Source organism: Colobus angolensis, unplaced genomic scaffold, assembly GCF_000951035.1.
Source record: "Colobus angolensis palliatus isolate OR3802 unplaced genomic scaffold, Cang.pa_1.0 Scaffold155, whole genome shotgun sequence".
Lineage (NCBI taxonomy): Eukaryota > Metazoa > Chordata > Mammalia > Primates > Cercopithecidae > Colobus > Colobus angolensis.
Genome location: NW_012114655.1, coordinates 3,263,955 through 3,291,258, shown reverse-complemented (window position 1 = coordinate 3,291,258; position 27,304 = coordinate 3,263,955). Strand labels below are relative to the sequence as shown.

Below are 27,304 nucleotides of genomic sequence, written 5' to 3'. Positions count from 1 at the left end.
GATCAAAACATCACATTGTATCCCATAAATATACACAATACTTATTTTTCAATTAAAAATAAATTTAAACAACAATAATGCCTGTCAGTTTTGCCTTAATAGAAACAAAAAGCTACTTTTCTTAGAAGTGCATTCATGTATTTCGGGCAACCCATCATTTAAAATAACTGTTAAAATTATAAAAATATAGACATAGTCTAGGGTAGAAACTTGGGCACTCTGATATAAATTGAAATACCAACTCTGAGAAATGCTTATAATTGAGTATAAAGTTTACTGGCACCGTTATAAAAGCATAATAAATTTAAAAATTACATCATTATTGAGAATGTTTACTACCATGACTCAAAGCTAATAATAAATAATTCCAAGAGTAAAATAAAAGCCAGTGACCGTTACAATGTCTACCTATGTGTCGTCAGCAAAAATATGTATTAATATCTCAATCTTACAGGTGAAACGTATGCTTATTAGTGAAATGCATGCCACTAGCATAGTGATTCAAATTTTTACACTAGTAACTCAAAGAGCTGTTTTAAATGGTTTTCTATTTGTCTTTGTATTTGTCTTGTTTTGTTCTCAAACTCTTCACAGTAAAAGGTATATTTCCCTGCAGCTGAGTTCATGGAAAAGGGCAAGTGATTTTATAGAGATTTCATTAAAAACTTCACATTCTTTCTTTATTTTACGCTTACAATTATCTAAAGAAAGGCTCTTAAATAATTTAAATTTTGGATTATTTAATTATTTGAATTGAGAGAAATGTCACATGTCCAAGTTCATTAATAATACATCAAAAAAATCATATGTAGACAATCCATGGTGAATAAGGTTGACATGAGATGTCTTATAACACATTCAACAAGACAATTTTTAAAATTGATTGTGTAGACTCTGCATCTCGCTTGATCAGTTTCTCAGTACTGCGTGTGTATGCCAATTCCTGCTATGAAACATCCATCTGATTAATATGCTCCATTACCTACCCTTTATTTCATGAAATTACAAAGTCCCATTGAGGAATAGTGACTTGTCCAAGGGTAAAGAGATTTTCAGACCTAGACAAAACTTATGGCTCTAATATAACAAACATCTACATTTCTTTTAAGTAAAATATTTATTTAACACGCCTATAATAAAGTTAAATAAATGACATAAACTTCAATCTCATCACAAAGTATTTTTATGTTAGTAAATCTTTATTGCACCCTAGATACTAAGAATATCTGTAAGAAAGAAATAGAGACAGCTCTTATTTTTCTAAACACTGACTCTTTTTTGAATAACTATTAAAACAGCTATATTCTTAGTGTCAGGGAAACTTAAATTTATTTTATATACCGATACTCATCTTTGTATATTTGTAAAAGTCCAAAAATTATCAAATTGAAGTAAATCATGCTTTTATCAGCTTTGGGATATTGACATCATAAGGCTGTGAGCTTGATCTTACAGAAATGGGAGTGCTTTATATCTTTTTATTGAAGTTATAAACTCCTAAAAATACCAAACCAACATAGTATGTACTATAATTATTAACATTGGTTTTATTCAACCAAATGTTCTAGAACTAGTTTTTAATATTTTAAATATAGCTTAAAGGGGCTAGCTTTAAGCAGGAAGCAAAAATTCTTATACATTCAATGTTTATCTTTTTCAAGAAGCACTTACAGCCAGACTCTGCCACAGAAGTAGAAATTCTCTAGTCTAAAAGATATTGTTTTAATACTCAATTATTCTCATTTAAACTCCAAAAAGTATTAACATGAAGGGTGAGATGTCCAATTCCCTCAAAAGTCATTTATAGACACAGTCTGTCGTAACACCTTAGGCGACTTTAAGAACCAACAGAGTTGCAGCAACTACACTACTGTAGCCACAAAGACATTTTTTTTTTCCTCAATGGGCGGGCACCTATTTTTACTTCATTGGTTTGTATAAATCAACTGTGTGTTTGAGGTTTTTTTCCTGAGCTGATTCCTCAGACTAAAAAACGTCCCCCAACCTTAATTTAAAAGTTACATTCTAGATTTTCTCAAAAATCTTTTAAAATGAGCATTGGCTAAATGTCCTGCTGCAATCTTTGCAATCACCTCTCTCAGTGACCTTGGGAAAAATCACATAACTACTGTGTCTCTGTTTCCTTATTTCTAAAATGAAAAGACTGGACTGTGTCATCTGAAATGTTCCCTTTGGTAGAAGAGTTCATTAAGAAACTGTGGTAAGGCCAGGCGCGGTGGCTCACGCCTGTAATCCCAGCACTTTGGGAGGCCAAGGCAGGTGGATCATGAGGTCAGGGGATCGAGACCATCCTGGCTAACGCAACAAAACCCCATCTCTACTAAAAAATACAAAAAACATTAGCCAGGCGTGGGGTGGGCACCTGTAGTCCCAGCTACTCAGAAGGCTGAGCCAGGTGAATGGCGTTAACCCGGGAGGCGGAGCTTGCAGTGAGCAGAGATGACACCACCGTACTCCAGCCTGGGCCACAGAGCAAGACTCTGCCTCAAAAAATAAAATAAATATTAAACTGTGGTATATCCATATGATGGAATACTACTCAGCCCTAAAAAGGAATGAATTAACAGCAATTGCAGTGAACTGGATGAGACTGGAGACTGTTACTCTAAGTGAAGTAACTCAGGAATGGAAAACCAAACATCATATTTTCTTACTGATATGTGGGAGCTAAGCTATGAGGAACAAAGGCATCAGAATGATACAATGGACTTTGGGGACGAGTGGGAGGGGGCCAGGGACAAAAGACTACAAATATGGTTCAGTGTATACTGCTTGGGTGATGGGTGCACCAAAATCTCACAAATCACCGCTGAAGAACTTACTCATGTAGCCAAATATCACTTGTACCCCAATAACTTATGGAAAAATAAAATTAAAAACATAAAAAATTTTAAAAAAAGAAAAAACAAATTTCAAAGAGAGTCAGCTTATATAGAATATATACATATTCTATGAGCTAGTGCCCAGGAGATTCTCATTTGTAATGCCACTGCCAGGTATGCTCTTAAGTTAGCAATAAATAAAGGCAGTTTTGCACCCTTTATTTATAGTGCTGGAAATCCAACTCCACAAAGAGAATCTGAGTTGAGTAAAAAAGGATTTTTTTTTTCAAAAGTGATATAAGGCCACACTTATCCAACCTTAAGTGTTAAAGTCATTATAGCTAGATAGCTCTTATATCTAAGAGGAAACAAATTTAACCAAATAACAAAGAAACAGACACAAGGACTTTCCCTAGAGATCCAGTAACGAAAACATCTCACAAGCGTATACATCAGCATGGAAAAGTGTTGGCTTTCCCTGGAGGGTGTGTATAAATTCAGATGAGCTGCCGCACTCCGTGGGCTCTGTATAAAGCCATCCAGAAATGCACCCCTGATTCTCACAACGTTCACAATTTTTTTCCAAGCACCTGGGACCAAAGACTGTAATCAACTATATTAGCATGACAACAAATTCTTTCTATTATGAGATTCTACTGATCCTCAAAACTGCCATTGAATTAGAATTATTTCCAGATGCTCTGTTCAATGAAAGAGTCTTAAAAATAATGCAAAATGATGGCGATCCCAGACTACACTGGCAACAGGTTAAATACGCAGTCACAGCCCTTCTCCCATCCATTCTGCATCTCCCCTCCACTTGCCTGCAGCTTGTCCTGGGCACTCACTGCCCTCCCTGTCGGCTCCCCACAGCCACATACTCACAACTGGCATTTTCCTTCCACACTTTCTCAATTGTCCCTTAGCACTCCGGTGAGGGGACAACCCTAAAGCCTGGGGTCCCCAGAAGCTGCACACAGGGCTGTCTCTTTGCTCCTCAGTGTGGGGTTCATGGCCAAGTTTCCTCCAGTTTCTTTTTTTTTTTTTTTTGAGACGGAGTCTGGCTCTGTTGCCCAGGCTGGAGTGCAGTGGCCGGATCTCGGCTCACTGCAAGCTCCGCCTCCCGGGTTTACGCCATTCTCCTGCCTCAGCCTCCCGAGTAGCTGGGACTACAGGCGCCCGCCTCGTCGCCCGGCTAGTTTTTTGTATTTTTAAGTAGAGACGGGGTTTCACCGTGTTAGCCAGGATGGTCTCGATCTCCTGACCTCGTGATCCGCCCGTCTCAGCCTCCCAAAGGGCTGGGATTCCAGGCTTAAGCCGCCGCGCCCGGCCCAGTTTCCTCCAGTTTCTACAGGTGTGATGTTTCTCCATCAACAGTCCCATCACTTCAGGTGACTTTCCTTCATGTTGTTCTAGACCAGGCATTTTTAACTTGTTCAGCTGTGCTACACTGCCCGCTCTTTCTCTGACTTTTCCTCTTACCAAGTACAGATTACGTTCTCCAAAAGCAAACTTTCAGTAGACATCCTGAGACGCAGTATCATCTCAGTTTTTCAATTTGTAATTTCATCCCCAAGATAAATCCATCATTTAACCTCTTTAAATGGAAGGATCATGGTTGCCAAGGCCCTTCCCAGTGATCACATACTCTGAGCCCATGCTAGCATTGTGAGGGATGACTTTTCCCACTGAGCTATTGGTCGCAACAGCCCTGAAAGCTATATTCTGTCGTGAAATGCATACACCTCTATCATCTCATAAACTTGAAAAGACTAAAATTGGTCTGGGGCTATACATATACCCAGAATCATTCCTCCTGTCAAAATTAAACAGAAATAATCTGGCCTGGTGTGGTAGCTCACGCCTGTAATCCCAGCACTTTGGGAGCCAGAGGTGGGTGGATCACGAGCTCAGGAGTTCGAGACCAGCCTAGCCAGCATGGTGAAACCCTGTCTCTACTAAAAATACAAAAATTAGCTGGACATGGTGGCATGCTTCTGTAGTCTCAGCTACTTGGGAGGCTGAGGCAAGAGAATCTCTTGAACCTGGGAGGCAGAGGTTGCAATGAGCCGAGATGGCACAACTGCACTCCAGCCGGGGGACATAGTGAGACATCATCTCAAAAGAAAAAGAAAAAGAAATATTCTTAGAAAGAATCAGTTTGCTGTGAGATATTAGACAGCTCTTAAGACAGTGGCATTGACTCTCTGGACTAAAAACAACGTTTCTGTATCTCTGCCTAGGTGCAACAGAAAAGTTTCACTAAATACATATCAAATTTAAGGTCAAGACATTGAATAGATGCATAACATCTGGAAAAAGTTTAAAAAATGGTTCTCCACATTAGCTGGTTACATGAGATTACAATAAGGAAAAAACCTGAATTCACTTTCTGCATTTATCTTGTTTGTCCCAAATAGATGGCAGTACTTTTCCTACTGACTTAAGTCATGATAGAGTGAGATAAAGAGCACCTATAAATTAAGGTTAAACTGAGTCTTAAAACACATGGAATAATATTACCTTAACAAAAGCTATTTGTCAATGTTATGGGTTGGTATTGAGACATACACAGAGTTCATGCCTTACTCTGAAATGAAGATGACTGAACATTTTAGTAGACGCTAATTTAGGCTGTGATCTGCATTTTGAAGTCCTCCAAGACCTATACTTTCCACTTGAATTTTGTCTTTTCAGACTTATTCAGAATCTTTTCCAAGTAGAACCTGAAGTTTCACAATAAAAAGGAATGTGGGGGAGGGGTGAGTAGAAAGTGGAGAAAGAAGAAGAAAAAGATGTATCAGTGAGACAGGCTGTATAAGGTACCTAAGAAACCATCTTCCTGCCAGACCTCGAAGAAGGCTGCCTTGTGAATGAGTGAAGCTCATCTACGGGTATGAAAGGAAGAATCATTCAATCAATGATGATGGGAAAACAGCCATTTGGGGAAAAAATCCACTTTTCAAAGTCTCTATACCAAATAAATTCCACATTAATTAAAGTTATTAATTAAAGTGATTAATTACCTCCACATTAATTAAAGTGATTAAACATTTTAAATTATAAACATGAGCAAAAACTAGAGTACAATACATATCAACTCTGAGTGTATAGCACTGAAGCAATAAAAAAAATAGGGACAATGGATTATAATATTTTTTAAAATTCAATGTAATAAAAATTAACAAAAATCAGCTCTTAACAATCAACCTTGTAAAATATATTTGCAGTGAGTAATATCAGCGAATATTCTACAGAAATAAACACAAACAGTAAACACATGGAAAAATATTTATCTTCACTATTTTATTTTTTTTCTTGAGACAGAGCCTCACTCTGTCGCCCAGGCTGGAATGCAGTGGCGCAATCTCGGCTCACTGCAAGCTCCACCTGTTGGTTCACGCCATTCTCCTGCCTCAGCCTCCCAAGTAGCCGGGACAACAGGCGCCCACCACCATGCCCGGCTAATGTTTTGTGTTTTTAGTAGAGATGGGGTTTCACCGTGTTAGCCAGGATGGTCTTGATCTCCTGATCTCATGATTCACCCTCCTCGGCCTCCCAAAGTGCTGGGATTACAGGTGTGAGCCACTGCGCCTGGCCTATCTTCACTATTTTGAAAGAAGCATTGGGTAATTTAAAATCTACTAAATTAGCAAAAGCTTTACTGAAATGCTAATGAGACTTCAGTGAAAACGGTATACTTTTTTTCTCCTTTGTTAAGGTGAAATTCACATATCAAACAATTAACCATTTGAAGGTAAGCAATTCAGTGCTATTCACCCAAATTGATGGCAGTACTTGTTCACCAGGGTATGCAACTACCACCCTACTAGTTCCAAAACACCATCATCACTCCAGAGAAACATTCCTACCCATTAAGTAATCATGCCACATACTACCCTACCCAGAGCCCTTGGCGATACCAATCTGCGCTGTCCTTATGGATTTGCCTATTCTGGATACTTCATCTAAATGGAGTCATACAGTCTGTGAACTTTGTGTCTGGCTCCCTCACTTAGCATAATGTTTCAAGGTTCTTCTATGTTACAGCATTTGCCAATACTTTAGTTTTATGGCTGAATAATATTCATATATATATATATAAAATTTCATTCATCCTTTGATGGATATTTGGATTATTTCTACCTTTTGGCTAACATGAATAGTGCTGCTCTGAACATTTGTGAGCAGGTATCTGTGTGAATACCTGTTTGCAATTATTCTGTGTGTATACCGAGCAGTGAAATTGTTGGATCATGTGGCAGTTCTATGTTTACTTTTTTGAGGAACCACTAAACCGCTTTCCACTGTGGGTGTACGATTTTCATTTCCACCAGCAGAGAGCTCCAGTTTCTCCACATACGTGTCAACACATGTTATTGTCACGCTTTATTTTTTTGTCATTTGTTTTTTATTAGAGCCATCTTATTGAGTGTAACACTGGATCTCATTGCAGTTTGGATTTGTACGTCCATAATGACTAATGATGTAGGGCATTTTTAATGTGTTTCTTGCTCATTTGTACACTGGAGTGAGGCTATCAGTAAGGATTTCTCAGGCTCAAAGGGTTCAAAGGCTTGAAATACTATAGTGCTCTTAAAAAACATCTATCTATCTATCTTGGCTAGCGGTATTCTAAGAACTACAAGCATGTTGATGAACAATATGGTACAGTCTAGAAAGAGTGAAAATAACGTCCAAATTCTTTGACCTTATAAATCCACTGTTACAAACTTATCCTAAGGAAATAAATAATATATTTGTATGTGAAAATGCTCATAATATTGAATGACAAAAATCAAAACCACCCAAGGAAAGATTTGAAACATTTTAATATATCCACATGAGGAAAGACTATGGCAGAAATGAAGCATTTATAAAGACTATCTAGAAATGTAGAAACATGACACGGAGCAGTTAAGTGTTCTATTTTTCACCCAGATTTGATGACAATCATCAAACACAGACGTAGGGAAATATAAGGTTCATGAGGGGAAGGACACTTGACATTTTTACCAAAGAATTTTAAAGCTAAAACAATGTCTAGTACAGATTCCCATAAATGTTTGCTCTGAATGGATAAAGAAATGGATGCAATAACAAATACAGAATGTCAATAATAATGTTACATAAAATGTGAAAAAATATATGCAAAAATGAAAGTATCCAACCAGGTCCCTCATTGACACCTGGAGTTCAATCCAAACTCTTCTCCATCAAGCCGGAATTCATCAGCTCCATTGCAGGAAGGTCTAATCCTTCACCAGCTCCTCAAGTCAGAAATCTAGGCCTCATTTTAGGTCTTTCCTCCTTCCTAATAGCCCCCTCCTAAGCCATTCATTCTCCAAACTCTTGACTCTTTCTTAATATCTCTCCACCATCTTCAGTTCTCTGCTACATCATGGCCGCCCTAGCTAAAGCTGCCATTCGTTCTGGATGGATTAGTGCCACAGCCTGCACAACAGTTTCTGCTGCCAGTCTTCTCCACTGTCAATCCCTCTTCCACACAGATGGCCAGGGTGCATTGTTTCATAACACAAATCTTTCCATTTATCTCTCCTTTATAAAAGTTGTTAAATTATTTCTATTGCCCATAAGATAAACCCACATTTCTTGTTATAGTTTCCATTAGGAGCCCTCAATATTGAGTGCAGATTGAATCACTGGAGTAGCTTTTTTTTTTTAATTTTAATTATTTTTTATTTTTATAGTTTTTTGGGGAAGCAGATGTTGTTTGCTTACATGAATAAGTTCTTTAGTGGTGACTTTTGAGACTTTGGTTCAGCCATCACCCGAGCAGTGTACACTGTACCCAATATGTTGTCTTTTATCCCTCACCCACCTCCTGCTCTTTCTCCCAAGTCCCCAAAGTCCACTGTATCATTCTAATACCTTTGTGTGCTCATAGCTTAGCTCCCACTTATGAGTGAGAACACACAATGTTTGGTTTCCCATTCCTGAGTTACTTCATTTAGAAAAACAGTCTCCAATTCTATCCAGGTTGCTGCAAATGCCATTAGTTTGTTCTTTTTTATGGCTGAGTAGTATTCCATGGTATATGTATATATACCACATTTTCTCTCGGTTTTTTTTTTTGAGATTGAGTTTCACTCTGTCATCCAAGCTCAAATTGTGGTGGTGCAATCTTGGCTCACTGCAACCTCCACCTCCCAGGTTCAAGCAATTCACCTGCCTCAGCCTCCTGAGTAGCTGGGATTACAGGCGCATGCCACGATGCCCAGCTAATTTTTTGTATTCTTAGTAGAGACGGGATTTCACCATGTTAGCCAGGTTGGTCTCAATCTCCTGACCTCGTGATCCGCCTGCCTTGGCCTCCCAAAGTGCTGGGATTACAGGCGTGAGCCACTGCGCCCGGCCTATATATCACATTTCCTTTATCCACTCATTGATTGATGGGCATTTGGGCTGGTTCCCTGTTTTTGCAATTACAAATTGTGCTCCTATAAACAGGTGTGTGCAAGTATTTTTTTCATATAAAGACTTCTTTTCCTCTAGGTAGGCACCAAGGAGTGGGATTGCTGGATCCAATGGTAGTTCTACTTTTAGTTCTTTAAGGAATCTCCACAGTTTTCCGCAGTGGTTGTACTAGTTTACATTCCCGTCAACAGTATGAAAGTGTTTCCTTTTTACCACATCCATGTCAGCATCTTTTTTTTTTTTATTATGGCCATTGTTGTAGGAATGAAGTGGTGTCGCGTTGAGGTTTTGATTTGCATTTCACTGGTAATTAGCCATGTTGAGCATTTTTTTACGTGTTTCTTGGCCACTTGTGTACCTTCTTTTGAGAATTGTCTATTCATGTCCTTAGCCCATTTTTTAAATGAGATTCTTTGTTTCCTTACTGATTTGTTTGAGTTCCTTGTAGATTCTGGACGTTAATCTTTTGTCAGATGTGTAGATTGTGTAGATTTTCTCCCACTCTGCGGGTTGTCTGTTTACTCTGCTGATTATTATTATATTTTGCTGTACAGAAGCTTTTTAGTTTCATTAAGTCCCATCTATTTAGCTTCGTTTTTGTTGCATTTGCTTTCGGGTTCTTGGTCATGAAGTCTTTGCCAATGCTAGAAGGGGTTTTCCAATGTTATCTTCTAGAATTTGTATGGCTTCAGGTCTTAGATTCTAAGTCTCTGATTCATTTTGAATTGGTTTTTGTATAAGGTAAGAGATGAGAATCCAGTTTCATTCTTCTACCTGTGGCTTGCCAATTATCCCAGCACCATTTGTCAAATAGGGTGTCCTTTCCTCACTTTGTGTTCTTGTTTGCTTTATCAAAGATCAGTTAGCTGTTAAGTATTTGGCTTTATTTCTGGGTTCTCTACTCTATTCCATTAGTCTATGTGTCTATTTTTATACCAGTACCATGCTGTTTTGGTGACTATGGTCTTATAGTATAGTTTGAAGTCAGGTAATGTGATGCCTCCAGATTGTTCTTTTTGGTAAGTCTTGCTTTGTGGCTATGTGGACACCTTTTTAGTTCCATATGAATTTTAGGAATGTTTTCTAGTTGTGTGAAGAATGATGGTGGTATGTTGATGGGAAGTGCTGGACTTCAGCAATCAAATCTTACTCTACGGTATTACTTCCTAACAATAGTTTGGGGTTCTTCCAGAGTTATGTCCATTAAAAAAATAAGAGATTATATACTAAATAAAAGTGCAAGGTAAAGAAAAAATATTTAAAACAATAATTATCAATAATATGATACACATTTGCAAAGAAAATACTTTTTTCAAAAAATAAATGGTAAATCAGGGCAAAACGGTTGTTTATAATGTATTATAATACTTTTATATTAATGTTTGATACTATATTAATGTTTTTATAGGCCCATATTCTGCAACATGAATCACCATGAAATGTTTAAATGTCTCTCAAGTGAATGTAAGGCATAAATTATATTAGCAACTGCTTTGCCAAGCTTCTAGATGCCTAAAACATATTCTCAATACTCAAAATCAAGAAGAATTGTCTAAATCCAAACTCCTGATTATAAGAAATAAATGGTTTTTATTTATAAATCCACCTACCTAAACCCTAAAATAAATATCAATTTTGTAAGTCTGAAAAATAACTGTGCTTATGTCATACAATTAATATTTTCTAGAATGTCATTACTATGCTTAGCCCAATTCTGCTGCTTCCAAATGCCCTTGAAATGTCCTTCCATATTCCATAAATTTTGAAACCTACAGTTATAGCTTTACATTGTTCGTCTATAATTTTGAGGTTCAGTTTACTTCCATACCACACAGACTTGCTTAGTGCTTTTATTGTAAATAATTTACACTAGAAATGCTGCATCATAGAGCTGAGGTTAGAGAAACTGTTATTTAAGCAAACCAAATCAATACCAAATCATTTTAAACTTCCTGCTCTGTGATTTGTCTTACAGCAAGGACTGGTCAGCGTGGTGGGGAGCAGATGGGGCGTGAGGTTCATGACTCCACTGTTACTCATTTGGGGGCTCTTCTCCCCTCGTTTCTTATTGAGGCCTCCTTGTTAAAGCACAGTCCCACACCTCCTTTTCTTCTCTTTCCTTCCTTGCCACTTCTAACTCTAGCTTTCTCATTTATGGTTTTCTGTCTTAATTTTCCCAAATCCAAATGGAAATCCATTTTTTTTGCCAAGGAAATAAACACCAAGTAACTTTATTTGATAAATAATTTCTAAAGAGAAATAAAACATGTCATTCTAATATTTCTTCATGAATTAAGAAGATGAGAAATGGGAACAACTATCTCAGCAGGATTTGGGGTGTGCACCTGTAGGAGAGGAGTGAGGGGACAAAGCTCCTGGCCAAGAGTGGGCATGGGTGCACTTAGCTGCTCTCCTCAATTGTCTCCTCACAGGTCCAACAGGTGAGGACACCACTGAGAATCGGTCACAAAACAAAGCAAGAGAGTCATCAAATTTTGTCTTTGCCACACTTTTATTTCTCTTTTTATTTTTTGGCTGCTATTAATTCATTTATTCATTCTTCAACTGTTGGGGAGTATGCTATACATCAGCCACTGTAGTCGGTGCTCAGGTTACAACAATAAATGAAACATGAGAGGTTCTACCCTTAATGTGATCATATTCTAATGGGAGAAAATATAAAATCAGTGATTTTCACTCAACATGAAAAGTTTAATGACTGATACTCTGGGTATTCGGGAGTCCAAAGACATCTGACCCCATCTACCTGGGGGTATTAACTCGGGTTATCTGGAGGAAGTGGCCAGTATTGAAGAATGGACCTGGCAGAGGACTGGCAGTGTGTATAAGGACATTCTCCCAGGGCAATAACATGGGCAAAGGGATGGCCAGGCAATAGAAAGCTTATTGGAATTGGCAATCGGAGGGAGGAGATGACAACCATGGGGTAGGGACAATACAGAAATACAGCTTCCCTACAGCTCTTCTGCCCGTCTAGAGGAGCTCATCACCCTGCATGCACACAGCTGCATAGGCTCCCGGCACCCTCCATGGGAGACCCTGGATGCTATCACTACATTTCTTCCTTTTTTTGACAACTTAACTCTTCCATTTTTGCTACGTCTCTTTATCTGCAAATGAGTAAAATATCAAGGACCTAGCAGGACTATAATGCAGAATCAAGACATTATCAATATGCTTGGAACATAGTGGGAAATTATACATGGAAGACGTTATCATTACTGATTTACAGCAAAACTTAGAACCAAAAAGACGTTACAAACACACACACACACACACACACACACACACACACAGAGCTGGGTGTGAGATGCAGTGAGTCAGGAGAAAGAGGAAGGAAAGGAAGGCTTGTTAGAGTGCTTGATCCATGCCAGGAACTATAGAAAGTTTGCCCTGTTAGGGGATGAGATAAAGGTGATAGAAGGTAGGGAAGGAGGCTCTGTGTACGGGCAGAATCAAAATCCCAAATCAAAGGTGGGAGCATATCTGCTTTTACAGAAATATAAATAGGATTTCACAAGAAATAGATCTGATGTTTCAGGTCAGAAAAGTTCTACATTAACCCACAATACGGCAATTTCCACTGATGGGAAGGACAGTAACTAGAACAAGGAAAGCCACTGCCCCTTGATGTTTGGTATTAATCAGGCCCTGGCAACTCCCCATGACCAATCACTGACTCTATCTCACCAGTCAGCCATGCAACATTGACCAACAAGCTTGGCAAATAGCAGAGGATGAGGGACTCAAGAGGCATATGGAAAAACAGTGATGTGGCATCAAAGCCATCTTCAAAATTTTGAAAGGCTGCTGTGTAGGGAGCGGATTAGACTACCTATGTGTAATTCTGGGAACAGTCTCAGGATCTAGAATCTCAGGGCCACACACACTTCAGGGAAGTAAATTTCTGAACACAAAGAGTCATCCAGTACATTCTGGTTGATTTACTGTTTTATTTATATCTGTAGGAAAAATATCTCCAGTTTCCTCAGGCTTACAGATTAAAACCATCTTAGAGCAGGAGACTTGGTTATTAACAAGTTGACACAAGGCTATGACAGGACCCACTTGGAGGGGGTGGTAGGTACGGTGGGCTCAAGGAGGCTGGGAAAACACATCCCCGATGATGAATGCACACCCAGCTCCTCAGCCATGCAGTCCCAACTGTCCCCATGACTCACTCCTAGGGGTGAATATATTCCTAAAGGCCAATACCATTTACCAAGTCAAGCATATACAGTCACTTCCGGCCATTCATACTTTAACCAGAGTTAGTATATTAGATTAACTGTCCTCTCACCCAGCACAGCCTCCAAAATTTATGTATCCTAATCATATCTATTCCTCAAAATCTAATTAACCAAAGTCCAATTCTGCATAACATTTTCCCCAGCACATGTATGAGAGTGCAGGGTGTACTGGAAAGAATACAGACTGTGTAGTCCAGGAGACCTGAATTTAATTCTGGCTCTGTTACTCACTAATGAGCAGCCTAAGGCGAGGCACTTTTTGCCTCTGGGACTCACTTCTCTACCAATAATACGATAGTGAAAGCCAACACTTTTAAGAGATATCCTAAGAATTAGATAATAACAGCAGCTGGGTGTGGTGGCTCACACCTGTGATCCCAGCACTTTGGGAGGCCGAGGTGGGCAGATCACTTGAGGTCAAGAGTTTGAGATCAGCCTGGCCAATATGGTGAAACCCAGTTTCTACTAAAAATACACTCAGCCTGGGTGACAGAGCAAGACTCCATCTCAAAAAAAAAAAAAAAAAAAAAGATATAATAACAGTAGAGTGTTCATTTATTTTACACGAAAATGTTAGTTAATTTTCCTCCTAACTCTTCCATCATGTTCCTCTTTCTTCTAAAGTTCTACAATGTATAAAAGGTAATAAATAGTGAAAAATATATTTATTATCTATTCCTCTGAGCTGGAGGTCATGGGAGTAGATGACAAGCTTTCAGGTAGATGCGGGAATGAGAAGAAAGCCATAAAATATTCAGAAGGCCAGGCCAGGCCCAAGGCTGCAGCTGTGGGGCAGGTGGAGTGAGAGACTGCAGTTGGGAGGTTGCTGAGAAGGTGAAAAATTCTGGAAGGAAAACTCAGGGTCACTAAAGACACACATCACTGATGCTACCTTCTACCCAGTGCCATTTAGCCCTTTTATTTGGGATTCTAACCACATGGAGTAGAGTAGGTACAAACTCTAGTATAACGGCATTAGCAAGAAACTGAAAAAGACTATCATAGAGAATGATTTGGTACCATGCAGGTTTTGTAATTTCCAAATTTCATCCATGTGACTTTGCATAATTTGGAGACAGGATTTGGTTTGGAGTTGTCTCTATTACCTTGTAGCAGTGTGTGATCTTGGGCAAGAATTAGGACTTCTCTAACAACAGCAACAAGAACAACAGCTTGTACTATTTGACCACTTACAATCGGTCAAGCACAGTCCCAAGGGCATGGCCTATATTAACTCGAACCTCACAACAACCTATGAGATGATGGCTGTTATCTTCATTTGACAGTTGAGGAAACTGAGGCACAGAGATCCACAACTAGCTCACAGTCACCCAAGAGCCTAAATTTTCTCATATATTAAATAGCATAAAAATAATCATGACAAATATTTATCATGATAAAATGAGGTATTCTATTAGAAAACTGCTGCATAAAGTGAGCTTCCCTATCTAACTGTTACTAAAGGTGAATCAAAATATTGACACGGCATTGGCCTAAGGGTTGTTCATAAGGATGGGTGTCATGCGGTACCACCACTCAGCTCGCCTTCATGCCTGTGTCTGCTTTTGGCAGTAAAAACAATGTGTGTTCATTATTCCAAGAGCATTGACTCCATCAGATATTGGGCTACAAAAGTTCTCTTTCAGCAATGCTTCCATCCAGAGTCTACGGATCATAAATGTCACTCTGCCCACTGTGCGGAGCAGCAGGCTCCATCTAGGTCGGCGTGTGTCTCCGTGAGTCAATGCCTCAGTTACCAAGGGTGGAAGGAAATAGTACTTAAGGCAAAGGTCTCCTATACGTGATCAGAAGGTACGTATATGATCCACATGCTTTTCAGAGGAATGAGACAATAGCATCCTAGTCTTTCCATCCACAGGTGGCCAGAAGTAAAGTTATAGCTTGGACCAGTTTTTTAAATTGTTGTATCGAGCGGCAACATCTGCTTTCAGGAAGCTGGCCCGAGGAGAGAAGAGGGCTGTGTGTGGTGCCTGAATGAGTTGGGAAAGGGAACGAAAAGGGGATGGGGCCAGGTGAGGAACCCAAGCCGCCTCACTGATGATCTATCAGAAGAAAGCAGGCAGCAAAGAGTGGTTTCAAAACAGGACTCGGAAACATGCACGGTGTGAGTTTGCTTTTATGTATTTTGTCTCCCATTTCATACTTATTAGCTCTTTCTCCACAGTACTGTCTCAAATATGAAAAATTAACATCAAGAATTTCACTAGTATGAGGATGGATCCACCAGGTGATTCTGCACACCTAGGTCCATCTCCAATTAGCACAACTAATGAAGTGGGGGGTGAAATTTACAGCTTTGTATGCCAAAGGATGAGTCAGCACTTGTACTGGCAAGCAGAGTGCACGCAGCAGCAGCTCACTCTGTAACCCTCCCCACAGTCGTCGGGATGGGAGGATAAACTGCCAGGCTGGGTCTGTCCCTCAGTCTCCTTGTCGTAGGCTGATGCTTGATACCTTGATTCTTGGCACTGGCAGCCTTGTGTGTTTCAAGGATAGAAGTACGTCAGGAAAAAACACTATTGAGGCCCATCCTAATTTCTTGGTTGGTGGGCTTCTGGACCAAGTTTCATGGGCTTGTAGAATGAGAAAATATGAAACTCTAGCTGCCCCTCCTCCCACAGGGGGAAAGGGCAATGCAACTGAGGGGCTAACCTTTGGGGGAAGCTGAATCCAACCAGGAATGTTGCCATTGAAGGAAGCAAAGAAAATATTCAGTTAATTATAAGGACAAATATCCATGCAAAGGAAAATCATGGACTAAGTACCAGAAACACTAACTTTAGCCCTTTGAAAATAGACTTATCCAAAGTCCTAGGAACCACAGTGGAGGAAACAATCTTACACACACGATGAATAAAGAGTTCCATAAAGATGGAGGAAGAGTGGAAAGCCAGACAGATCCGTGCTCAGACTCCAGCTGAGACATGCAATGGCTTCATGCAACTCATTTGCCCCCCAGAGCCTGTTTCCTCATTGCAGTTCCTACCTCAGCACTATCTGCAGGTTAGGCACCGCGTTTATACAGAAAAAGGGCACCCTCTTGGAGAAACGAGACTACACAAAGGCATAGCCCTTCATAGGCAAGGCTTGGCCAGGAGACCAGCCTCTTGATGTAAATCAGAGGATTTCGCTGCTTCCCGCTGGATGGAGCCTGACGAAGGAATCTCCTGCTCAGCTCCTCCTCAGGCTGGGGGTCCTGCACACAGAGCACAGGGGTCCAGCTGCACAGCCCTGTCCACCCTGAGGACTTGTTTAGAGAATGAATAGGACAATGCATGGAGAGAGAAAGTGCTTTACTTAAAGAATAGCAAAGCCCTCCTGGAACAAGAAAGGAATGAGTCATTAATTGAAAAAGGAATAGAATAATCCCTGGGTCTTATGGTTCATAGATGCTCTATAAACAGGAGATATTATCATCACAAATTTTCCCTATATAGTTTCTGACTCAAAAGTTTCTTTCAATCAATAGCACGCTTTAAGCACAGCACAAGAATCCAGACCCGCCTTCAAATTTCACTAACATCGCCACACATCTAACACGGAGTCAAACAAACTACGTCTATGTAATCTGTAATGACATAATTGAAACCGGGTTTACATTTATTTAAGTAGCATAGTTTTGGTGGAATGAAAATATTTTACTAAGCGGCACAACATATGTTTGAGCAAAATTTACAGAGGTCTCCCCTGCCCCCATGGACTCCTCACTTACCTATAAGAACACTGTTTTGGAAATGCGGGGAAAAAAAAGGCATTAAGTTTCAGTTCTGCACAATGGCACCTTTAACAGACCCGCCAACTAGTCAAAATCTAAATAGGGTGGTTTGAAAACATCTTTATTACTGCCAGTTAATATTCACAGGACTCTGGAGGAGCGAGAACTTTCAATGACTCAATATTTATAAATGCTACTGTTGTCCCACCAAAACTTATGTCAGACTCCGAAGAGATGCTGGGACCGTTTGCGATCATGAGGGTGAGCGTATGCGTTTTCAATGGGGTAAAGAAGTTGTTAGGAAAACAAAATCAAACACTTATAAATGAGCGCTTGGTGGTCTTGAATTTGAATACTACTTGAATATGATTGGGTAACCTGACTTCTCTGGGTTTTAATTTTAATTTACCAATGTCTTGAACATACAGAAAACATTCAAAATGTACAACATGGATGACCAATACAGCTTTTGTCTTTTTAGCTGAATTTTTGCTATGTTATCTATGCAGATGCCAAAAAAGGATAAACTTCAAATGTGGGATATCAGAATAACTGAGTTTGTATTTACATCTCTGACAGTATAATCATAACTCCAAATGCTTGAGAAACGATAACATTAGTGAAGTCAACTCTAAATTAAAAGTCAGTGTTTCCATTACCAATCCTAACACTATTTTCAGTTTATATAACTTGATCATTAAAAAGTGCTCTGGGCTGAAAACCTGGTCTGTGTCAATCTTGGACTAAACTAGTTTGCAAAGCTCTGAAGTTTGTTTGTTATTCTCTTTTATCCTTTTTCAAGAATGTATTAATTTTAAATGCTACACATAAAACTAAACCAAAAAAATCTACAACACCTGATGAGCCAACACAATTACAGGCATCACTAGTTTTTCAGAAGAAATTTATGATTTCTATAAACCTACCTTCAAGGTTTCTATGGCTGGAAGTAAAAACTCAAGCTTTTCTTTTTTCACTCAGTCTTTCACATATCCCTTCTCTATTGGTTACTTCATCAAAAATACTAGAACTTGAAATTGGAACTATAACCTTTTGTAGAAATAAACTTCAAATTTGAATTTAACTTTATGGAAATAAAGTTTACTCTTATGACTTCTATTAAATTGACTCATAGCAGAGTAGAACTTTCATCTGGGGATAGCAAAAAAAAAAAATGAAAAGGAAGATGTTATGTTAGATGCTGACATGTTCAAACTATATTGCAGTATAGGATGATTGCAAAGGGTATTTGTGCATGAATAAAACATGTGTTTGACAGAGACCTGGAAATATCATGGTATTACAAAGCCCATATATTTAGGAGCGAGGTTAGGAGAGGCAGACCTAGTTTTTTGGTTGGGCAAGGAAGGACTGGAAAGAGGCAGGTCAAGAGGCCAGCTGTGACTACACTTGAGATGGCTACCTCCCTTCACCACTGGGGAATACAGACCTCTTCATGGTATTAGTAGAGGTCCCATCCAAAGTGTCCAGGTATTGTGAATTTTTGCCTGGGAAGAAGGAGCCAAAGCAAGAATGTGTGTGTGTGTGTGTGTGTGTGTATGTGTGCATGTTTGTGTGTAAGCTTGCCTGTCTGTCTACACTCTGTGAAGAACATAGAGTAACTAGAGTTATAAATGCAGAGAAAAGAATGTTGTTTTAGCATTTCATATCATATTTTTATTTTGACATTTGTAGAATTACGGAAAATCATCAATTCGAAATAGAAACACTTAAGACTGTGAGTCAGAAGAGATCATAAATTTCACTTCCACCCTCCAGCCACCTTCCTATATTACTCAGCAACCTAAATTTTTTTGCAGACATGAGTAAGTTATATATATATATATTTAAACTCAAAATTTAAAAATCTGGTAAGTTGTGATGCATCCTACAATGAAATATTTCTTTATACATATTTACACTGCATTGCCAAGACCCACTATTTCCACGAATGTTACAATTATTGCATAGATTTCTACGTGTGTGATGACACACGCTTTATTACGCACGTATATAACACATAAAAGAAAACACCGTAATACTCACAGTTGTAGCCAGGTGCAACACGATGTTGAGCTTCCAGGCTCGCCAATGTGATGTGGAAGATAACATGAAGCAACAGGAAGGAAAGACTGAGGAAGCACAGAGACTTTAATAACCGTCCCGTATGTCCTAAGGGATAAAAAGCACAGAGAGTGTGAGAGAGCTTAAGAGGAAACACGCTGGTGCTCTCCTGTGCGTGTTTCTGTATAACCTATTAGGTAGACCGACTCAAACATATATAGAGTGTAATAATTACCATCTTAATTATTAGTGTACAGTAAATGGTATCTTACTCCCTTTGTAATATCATATATATGGGTTTATATTTATTAAAATTTCACTGCAAAAGAAAGATAATTTCCTATTTATCATATGACACATTACAGAGGAACTACAAAAAGGTCCTGGCCCAAAAAACTTTATAAGGAAGTGCTGCCAACTTTGAAAGGACAGATAACTCCTGTCTTAGAAAAGTAATTCTAGGAAGTAGAAAAGGAAGAAAAGTTATCTAAAGCATTTTATGAAGTTACAGTAACTTTAATTTCAAAATCAAATAAGGCTAGAAAAGAAAATTATAAGCCCATGTTATTCATAACATAGATATGAATTATTTTTGTAAAATGTGTCAACCAACTGAAATTGCATAGAAAAAATATAATACATAGGCTAAGGTTTATTGCAGAAAAACCCCAAAAGTGTAGTTAACATTAACAAATCAATAAGTCTAATTCACACACTAGTGGGTTGCTATCATGGTTTTCTCAATAGGTACAAAAGAAATGTTTCATAAAGTTCAAAACTGAGTTATAATTTTTTAAAACATAAAAAATAGGAATAGAAGGAAACATTCTTAAAGGATTTAAAACAAAACAAACATCCTGTTTATGGTGGAATTTTAGACATGGTCCCACCAGTATCAGAGACTGATCAAGGCCACCTGATATGAATGCCATTAATTAACATATCACTAGATATACTGGTCAATGCCGTAAGATAAGAAATACAATGAAGAGTGTTAACTAGAATTATTTCCAGATAATACGATCAAATGGAATTATTTTCAGATAATATATCACCATCAACAGAGAATGCCAAACTAAACCCATGACCAACTATTAGAATATAAAAATTTAGGAAATGATTCAGATACAAAATCATCTTACAAAAATGAATATACCTCTTCATTAACAATAATCAGAAAGAAATAAGATGCAATTTTAGTAGCAAAAACATTGTAAAAGTTTTATCAATGTGTCAATTTGGCTAGGCTGTAAGTCACAGTTATTTAATCAAATACAAATCTAGGCACTGCTGTGAGTTTACAGATGTCATGAAAGTCCATAATCGAAGAGGTTAACTAAGGGATACTAAGCTCCATAACCTGGGAAGGCGTGATTCAATCCACTGGAAGGCCTGAAAACTAGTCGGAGGTGTGTGTGTGTGTGTGTGAGCGAGACAGAAGAAACTGTCAACTTGTGGAGAGTAACTTTACCTTGTGCTCATGATGTTCTCTTCCTGACAGCCTGCACCACTGACTGTGCACTTCCTTAGCCAGCTTATGTATCAATTGTGTAAGCCAATTCCTTGTAATAAATCACAGGGAAACAGAAATCATATGTACGTGTATATATGTATATATTATATATTAATAAAACACCTGTGGACACTGCTACACTTGTTGGACCTTGACTGATATTTTTTTTTTAAAGTGTTATGTCATAGTTTCATTGACAGTTTTTTGGTTCTTTTATAGTGACATATAAAATAATGGCATCTTATGTAACACATAATAGATATGAAATCTATAAAATATTAGCAAAATAGATCCATTAATATATGAAAAAGATAATATATTGTATCTAAGTTGGATTTAATCCCAAAAATGCGAGATTGTTTTAACTTAAGAAATGAATTAATGTAATTCACCGTAGTCGCAGATTAAAATAGAAGTAGCATTTGATCTTCTACCTAAGTGAAGAAAAAGGCTCTGAAGAAAAGTCAACATCCAGGCATGATAATACTCATGGCTGACTAAGAATATGACCTAGTGTGATGGTTAATACCGAGTGTCAACTTGATTGGATTGAAGGATGCAAAGTATTGTTCCTGGGTGTGTCTGTGAGAGTGTTGCCAAAGGAGATTAACATTTGAGTCAGTGGACTGGGAGAGGCAGACCCACCCTCAATCTGGGTGGGTACCATTTAACCAGCTGCCAACGCGGCTAGGATAAAAGCAGGCAGAGGAACCTGGAAGGACTAGACTGGCTAAGTCTTCTGGCCTCCATCTTTATCCCATGCTGGATGCTTCCGGCCCTCAAACATCAGTCTCCAAGTTCTGCAGCTTTTGGACTTTCGGACCCATACCAGTGGTTGGCCAGGGGCAGTCCCTACTTTTGAGGGTTTGAGACTTTGAACTTCCTTACTCCAAGCCTACAATCCAAATACCTCCCATCAGGCCCCACCTCTAGCACTGGGGAGTAAATTTCAACATGAGATCTGATGAGATGTCAAACATCCAAATTGCATCAGTAGACATATTTGTCTTGTTCTTGATTTCAAAGAGAAAGCTTTCAAGAGTTCTATTATGCAAAATTTTACAGCAGTTTTTTGCTTATTTGTTTGAAAATACCCATTACTAGGTGTATTAGGGCTCTCTAGAGGGACAGGACTAATAAGATAGATGTATATCTCAAAGGAGTTTATTAAGGAGTATTGACTCACACAGTCACAATGTGATAAAAGTATTTAAGAACTGACCTAAAAAAGAATGCTTAAGAAAGACCTTTATTGACAAAATTGTAAAAAAAAGAGTAAAACAAATAATAGGTATAAATAAGTGAAGAGATCTGTTACATTCATGAATGAGATGACTCAATGTGATAAAAATGTCAATTTCCTCCAAATTTAGTCTAAAAATTCAGTATGGTTTAAAATAAAATGCCAGTAGATACTTTTACACCTTCGACAAGTATATTTCAAAATATATAAGAAAAGAATGCTTTGAAGATTTCAACAAACATTTTAAAAATACACTTGGAAAAATAAGACTGAATTGCCATGTCAATTTTGAAATTTTGAAGAATAAGATCAAAAGTGGGTGACGCTGGTGTATCATAGCAAATATTAAAATGTGCTATAAAACCATATGTCAGTTTATTTATTTATTTTTTGGAGACAGAGTCTCACTCTGTCACCCAGACTGGAGTGAGGTGGTGTGATGTTGGCTCACTGCAACTTCCACCTCCCAGGTTCAAGCGATTCTTGTGCCTCAGCCTTTCGAGTAGCTAGGATTAGAGGCGTGCACCACCAAACCTGATTAATTTTTCTATTTTTAGTAGAGATGGGGTTTTGCCATGTTGGCCAGTCTGGTCTCGAACTCCTGACCTCAAGTGATCCGCCTGCCTCAGCCTTCCAAAGTGCTGGGATTACAGGCATGAGCCACCGTGCCTGGCCAAAACCATAAGTTTAAACAAACAGAAACTTAGATTCCTTAGAGAGAGGAAAAGAAGTCAATTGGAATACCATATATTGCTCAGAAACATACCAGTTTATTTATATTAACTTGATAAATGTCAAAGTCAGCTCTACAAATGGAGAGGAAAAAGGACAGAAATGGTGTCAGCAAGATGGCAGAATAGGAGGTTTTGGCTCTCATTTCCACAGAAACACCAATACTGGCAACCGCCCATGGACAGGAATATTTTTGTGGGAGCCTCAGAGTCTGGCTGCGTTTCCAGCCCTACTGTGGAACAAAAAATCCAAGAGTAAAAATATCAAACAGGATAAGTAGCTTCACTTTACCCATGTCACCCCTCCCCGAAGGTGGCACAACTTGGTGTCAACAGAGGCCTGATTGACCTGCAATCTCCACTACTAAGGAAAGTGAGTGATGTGTGTGCCTAAGTTTTGCGGTTCTGTGAAATGCTACCTAGCTGGGAGGTCCATTCTGTTTCACTTCACCCAGAGCACTGAGGGAATAAGCCTAGGAGCAGGGAGAAGAGAGTGCACAACAACTGTTGTTTCTACTAATCAGCTCACAGACTCCACACAGAGACCCACCACCACTGAACCCCATAGGATGACTTGCCTGAGGACCCCCACAACCAACTGATGAACTTCCCCAGCACCCTGTACCACCCTCTCCTGTGGAAAGCACCCTGTACATCCCTGTGCATGGCCTGCACAAGCTCCTTCAGATATCACATGGATCTCAACATGTACAAATATTAGCATCTGGCTTGACTCTACTGGTGAGGGAGAAGGTGTACAACATTAAGTACTTCAGGGCATTGCCTTAGGGAATATAAATTGAATGCTGTCAGTACCAGGCCTGGTTTTGTTGGATAGAGAGAAGGCACACAATCCTAAGATTTCTTTCTTAATAAGGAATAAGAAGAATGGAGCAGGTGCATCCATACAAAAGTTCTGAGAGACTCCCAGAATCTCTAATCAGGTTCACTGGTGAAGATCCTTCTGGCCCAAAGTCAGTCAGTAAATACTGGAGAAGGTGACTACTTCTTCAAATTGTAAGACATCTTTTTAAAAATTCAAGAAAATGAAGAATCACAGAAAATTCAAAAATTCAAGAACATGAAGATTCAAGAAAACATGACATCACCAAAAGAACAAAATACAGCTCTAGTGGCTGACCCCAAATAAATTAAGATTTACAAATTAGCTGACAAAGAATTCAAAATAGCCATCTTAAAGCTCAGTGAGCTACGAGGGAATACAGATAAACTACTAAATTAAATTTTTAAAAATATATTAACAAAATGAGACATTCAACCATAAGAAACCAAAACAAAGAACCAAACAAAACTTATGGAGCTAAAGAATACAATGACTTAACTGAAAAATTTAATGTAGAGTTTCAACAGCAGACTTGATCAAGCAGAGTAACATCAATGAACTCAAAGACAGATTATTTGAAATTATCCAGTAGAGGAACAACCACACACAAAATAATGAAAAACAGTTTTTAAAAGCCTATGGGATGTATGGAACACTATCAAGTGAACCCATATAAACACTGGTGTTCAAGAAGTAGAGAAAAATAAAGGGGAAGAAAGCTTACTTAATGATATGACAGAAAGCTTTCCAACCCTGTAGAGTGAAACAAACATACAGATCCAGGAAGCCCATAGGATTCCAAAGAGGTTGAGCAAAAAGAGATCTTCATAGAAAAGCATTATGACCAAATTGTCAAAAGTCTAAAGGAAAGAATTTTGAAAGCAGCAAGAGAAAAGCAACTTGTTACATACAAGGGCACCTTCAAAAGGCTTTCAGTAGATTTCACATCAGAACTCTTACAGACCAGGAGAGAGTGGGATAATATATTCAAAGTGCCAAAGGAAAAAATGTGCTAACCAAGAATACTATATCTGTCAAAGCTGTTCTCCAGAAATGAAGAACAAATACTTTCTCAGAAAGGTAGAAGCTGGGGGAACTTACAACCACTAGAACTGCCTTGTAAGAAACGCAAAAGGAAGTTCTTCAAAATGAAATTGAAAGACACTAATCAGCAACCTGAAAACATATGAAGGTATAAAACTCACTGGTAGAGATAAGTTAATTTTCAAATTTAAAATACTGTAATGGTGATATGTAAATCATATTGAATTCTAATATAACAGTTAAAATATGAAAGTATTAAAAATAACTATAGTTAAAATAATTTGCTAATAGATATAAATGGAAAATATGTAAATTGTGACTCTAATAAGAAAAAGTGCATGGGAGTGAACAAGTAATTTTTGCATGGGATTGAAATTAAGTTGTTATTAACTTAAAACAGATTGTTATGTGTGATCCAATATTCCCAATACCATTTATTGAAGAGACTTCCCTTTCCCCATTGTGTATTCTTGGAGCCCTTGTCAAAAATTAGCTGACCATACATGTATGGGTTAATTTCTCAGGCCTCTATTCTATTCCATTGTTCTATTTGTCTGTTTTTTCTGCCAGTAGCATGGTGTTTTAATTCCTATAGCTTCATAATACAATTTGAAATCAGGAGGTGTGATGCTTCCAGCTTTGTTCTTCCTGAAAAAGAATGTTTTACCTATTGGGGTCTTTTACGGTTTGTTTTATATAAGACTCATGATAATTACAAAAGACAAACCTGTAGTAGATACGCAAAAGATATAAAGGAATCAAAGCACACCACTACAAAAATCATCAAATCACAAAATAAGACAGGAAGAGAGAAAGAAGGGAGCAAAGAAATTACAGAACAGTCAGTAAATAATTAACAAAATGTCAATAATAGGTCCTTACCTATCAATATTTACTTTAAATGTAAATGGCTTAACTGTTCCCATTAAAATATATAGGGTAGCCGAATGGATAAAAAATAATCTGGCTATACACTGCGCACAAGGAACACACTTTATGGACACACATAGGCTGAAAATAGGATAGCAAAAGATATTTCTGCAATGAAAAGACAACAGGGTTGGGTATTCTCATATCAGACAAAATACACTTTAAGTCAAAAACTCATACAAAAGAAAACTTAGGAATACATAGCTTCACTGTTGAACTCTACCAAATATTTAAAAACAGACTAACAGCAATCCTTTTCAAACTCCTCCAAAAAATTAAAGTGAAGGAAACACATCTAAACTCATTCTATGAGGCCAGCATTGCCTTGATATTAATGACAGAAAAGAATTCTACTAGAAAAGAAAATTACAGGCCAATATCCCTGATGAATAGAGAGGTAACAGTCCTCAACAATATTCAGCAAGCTGAATTCAATGGCACACTAAAAGGATTATATACCATAATCAAGTGGAATTTATCTCCGGATTGTAAGGATGATTCAACATACACAAATCTATACATGTTACATACCACATTAACAGAATGAGTGATAAAAATCTCAATAGATGCAAAGAAAAGCATTTAGCAAAATTCAACACCTTGTCATAATGAAAACTTTCAACATATTAGATATAGAAGAAATGTACCTTAACACAATGAAAACCATATATATTATAATACCACAGTTAACATCATACTCAAAGGTGAAAAGCTGAAAATTTTTCCTCTAACATCAGGAACAGGAGCACACTCTTGCTACTTCTATTTGACATAGTATGGGAAGTACTAACCAGAACAGTTATGGAAGAGAAAGAAATAAAAGACATCTAAATCGACACGGCAGATATTAAATTGTTTCTGTTTTTAGATAATATAATATGTTTTGAAACACCTAAAAATCTACCAAAAAACTATTAGAACGAATGAACTCAGTGAAACAGCAGTTAATGAAATCAACATATAAAAATCAGTTGTGTTTCTACACACTGACAGTAAGTTTTTCAGAAAAAAATAAATAAAATGACTTACAATAGCATCAAAAAGAACAAATACTTAGGTGTAAATTTACCAAGGAGGTGAAAGATCTGTACATTGATTAGTGTAAAACATTGTTGAAAGAAATTAAAACAAATACAAATAAATGAAAAATATATCCCATGTTCATGGACTGGAATAATTAATGTATTTAGGATGCGCATACTGCCAAAAGGGATCTATAGATTCAATAAAATATCTATCAAAATTCCAATGACATTTTTCACAGAAATAGAAAAAATAATCTTAACATATGTATGGAACCACAGAAGACCCTGAAATAGGTACAGCAATCTCGAGGAAGAAGAACATAGCTGGAAGCATCACACTTTCTGATTTCAAATTATACTACAAAGCTATAGTAATTAAAACAGTATGATACTTACATAAAAACAGACATACAGAAAAACAGAATAGAGGAGAGACCTGAAAAATTAACCTACAAATGTATGGTCATCTAATTTTTGACAAGGGCTCTAAGAATACCCAATGGGGAAAGGATAGTCTCTTCAATAAACAGTATTGGGAAAATTGGATTACCATGTACAAAAGAATAAAATTGGGCCCTTGTCTTACACCATATACAAAAATCAACTCAAAATGTATTAAAAA

General features: G+C 37.9%; 1 protein-coding gene across 1 annotated transcript in view; it reads right to left on the bottom strand.

Moving 5' to 3' along the window:
* LOC105507913 (piezo-type mechanosensitive ion channel component 2-like) overlaps window positions 1-19,412 on the bottom strand; it is a 190,923-nt gene extending 171,511 nt beyond the window's left edge. Inside the window, exon 1 of the mRNA XM_011936620.1 lies at window positions 19,335-19,412. The gene's annotated coding sequence lies outside the window, so the exon portion shown is untranslated. The remainder of the gene's footprint in view (window positions 1-19,334) is intronic.
* Window positions 19,413-27,304: the final 7,892 nt, after the last annotated feature.